Raw genomic sequence first — 3,214 nt, 5'->3', positions numbered from 1 at the left:
TCCCAACAGTGGCTCACATGACACACTGTTGAACGCGCAGAAAATCTTCCAACTCTGCAGCTCCTGTTGGTGAAATGGAGAGTTTTTAATATTTTTAAACTCTGTTTTGGTTTTACAGTGTGCAAATTCACTATTTTGATTCTCTCTCACTGCTCACATTAATGTCTTGAGCAGCTATTTGGTGAAGAAGTTCTAAAATAACAACAAAAATAACTGTGAGCCTACAATACCTGCTCCAAGCAGCAGACTGACAACCTCATCGACTTGCTGGTAAACCCAGCGGAGGATTTAGCTGCTAAAGAACCAGATATTCCTTCAGAAGGTGGTGGAGACCAAAAAAGTAAACTTTTACGGATTCTATTTCTCATGGTGAGCCAAGTAAAGATGAGGTGGTAAACAGCTTTTCTCACACACACCACAGTATTTGTTTCGGTGCCTCTTTTAGTTAACACAAAATAAATCTTGATGAAGCGTCATTGATTCCCACAGGGGAAATGCGGCAGCACAGCAGTGAATATATTAGAGCTGGAAGATATTAATCATTTCAGTAAAAAATTGAAAAAGTAAAGAAGAGAAAAAAACAACAAATTACAAATAAAATGCTGACATAAATTACAATAAACCTGAAACATATTCTGTCTTATTGTAGGATGATAATCTTGCACTACCTAAATGTCAAGCTTCCTCTGGTGTTACCTCAGTCAGACACTGTCTTCTTTTCCTATATACAACGCCTTCACGTGACAAAAGATAAATGTTGTATAGACATAAAGAAATTAGTCCAGTAATGCGGAAATGTGTCAATTTTCAGTTGTGTATCATCTGTTGGCTGTCTGCCAGTGATCCCGGTCCCCCACCCCCGAGTCCTGCTCGGACGCCCTCCCTCTCCTCTGTCGATGTGTTTTTCCGTCTGGAGGTCCAGAGGTTAAGTTGTCCACAGCATGTGTTAGCGCTCAGGTCATCAGCAGCCAGGACCTGTGATGACAGAGTGTGTGAACACTGGGGAGTGTCAGGGGTTAAGTGTGTGTACAGGGGTTGTGTGGCAGGCTGGGGTATGCAGGAGACACCCCGAAAACACTTCCGTCCACCTGGTTACCTTCTGTACAGAACGAACAGGGTGGACTTGCAATTACAGCAAGACAATGTGAATTCACAATAAGACACAGTTTAGTCTTGTGTGCGTTGGGAGTGGTTTCATATTGCCTTTTGTCATTTTAAGAGAGGCAAATACAATTTCTAAATAAACAGTTGTGCTTCTTAACCACACAACAGTAACAAGTGTTTAGCTATTTATCAGACAGCAATGGTTGAACTGGATACAAGTAGGCCATGAGCTGGGCAAAGTCACATTTTTTTGCCTCAGCAAATTTATATCACAAATAAAGGGTCTTTTAAAAAGTTTTTACATCCATTCACCCCTGTTCATTCTGTTCAGGACTCATGTATAAACAAATGCGTTCACATCTAAATGGTGAATGTTTCCATTTAGATGTGAACATTCACCATTTAGATGTGAAAAATGGTGAATGTTTCCATTTTAACCCTTGAATCCTGCATGTCTTTGGCCAGTGGAAGGAAAGGGGAACATCTGTAGAGAGAACAAGCAGACATGAGCCAGCTGGTCATCAGATTCAAACTGAAAACCTTTTGTACTGGCCCTTACTATGCGATTATTTTTAAGTTATTTACTGCGTGCACTCAAACAATAAGCTGCATCACACATGGTAGAGACATAGACATCAGGTTCACACACACACACACACACACACACACATTTAACATAGTGAGAATGACAGAAGCAGCTGCTGGCGTGATCTGTGGGTCATGTTAGATCACAACACTGAGGAAAAAACAAATTCTTTAACCCAGGGGGTTGTCTAAGATATGAGTCACATGGTTACACAAGGCTATGTGTGTTTCCCTCAATGTGTGTGTCTGTCTGAGAGCAACAAAGACGAGAGAAGAAGAGAAGAGAGTGAGATACTGTGTGTGTGTGTGTGTGTGTATGTGTGGATTTTAACATTCGAGATGTTTAATTTGTTCTTTTTTTATTACATTTATTTCCATCAGAAGTTTAAACGAGTTCAGCAGGAGAATAGCAGGAATCTCCTTAAAACATCAACTCACACTACACACAACATAGAATTAATTAACACCTTGATAAATAATTGCACTGTAGCCCAAATGCACCTCTACTGTAGTGCACACAGGCGTGAACTGAACCGACAGACAAATAAGGGATGTTATTTATGAACTGAAAGAGAAGACAATGTTCATCTCTAAGGCTCACAAGCATATAGGCTTATAATTGTGTTTTTGGAGCACTGAGGTTTTCTGTTTCGAAATGTAAAAAAAAAAAAGAAAGAAAGAAAAAAATAATAATTTTAGGGTCAAAGACTTATTTAATTTGGGTTTATTTGAATCTAGCTTTTCTCAGACCTGTTGGCATTTCTGCTGCCAGGCAAAGGTCCAGTAATCCAAAAATCTTTCATTATGTGGACGCACAAAATACCATTTAAAACATTCCATTAAACTACACTCTGGGGTGTATTAAAGAAATAATAGCCTTTTCAGTGCAAGGGCGAGTTCATTAATAAAAGTAATGTCTTAGCTTTGGATTTTTGCAGGTGTGATTTGTCTTCATCTTTAATGGTATGGACTGATTAACAAAGCAAACAGTGTCTGTGTGTGTCTGTGTGTGTGCGTAAGTGTACCTCCATGCAGTGTGTACACAAGTGTGTATCCGCAGGTGATTAGAGCGCTTGTACTTTTCCAGCATGTGTGTGTGTTTGTTGCCGTGTGTGTCTCGGTGTCCTGTCATTGGCTGAATAATTCAGGCTTAGCAAACAGAGCTGACAAGACTATGAGTGATCCTTCAGGTTTTTATTGACTTAGACTTTATTTATAGAGTGTGTGGTCCCGCTGCACGAGCTGAACACAGCGCCACCCCTCTGAGGACTGCGAGCAGACACGATTAATCAGAAGAATGTTATAATTAGGCGTGATACCCTCAGGCTGCATGAACACACACACACACACAGAAACAACACTACATGTGAACATGAATATAATGTATGAATGCATGTGACGCACACACACACACACACACACACAGAGTGGTCCCTGTGTATGTAAGCCAAGTGGATGGGTTGCAGAGATTTTTAGAGGGGCTGGGTGTGTTGTTTGTCCAAAACGCTTTAAGGCTTGTTCTCTC

Source organism: Scatophagus argus, chromosome 5, assembly GCF_020382885.2.
Source record: "Scatophagus argus isolate fScaArg1 chromosome 5, fScaArg1.pri, whole genome shotgun sequence".
Taxonomy (NCBI): Eukaryota; Metazoa; Chordata; class Actinopteri; family Scatophagidae; genus Scatophagus; species Scatophagus argus.
The sequence above is the reverse complement of the archived record's forward strand: the minus strand, read 5'-3'. Positions refer to the sequence as shown.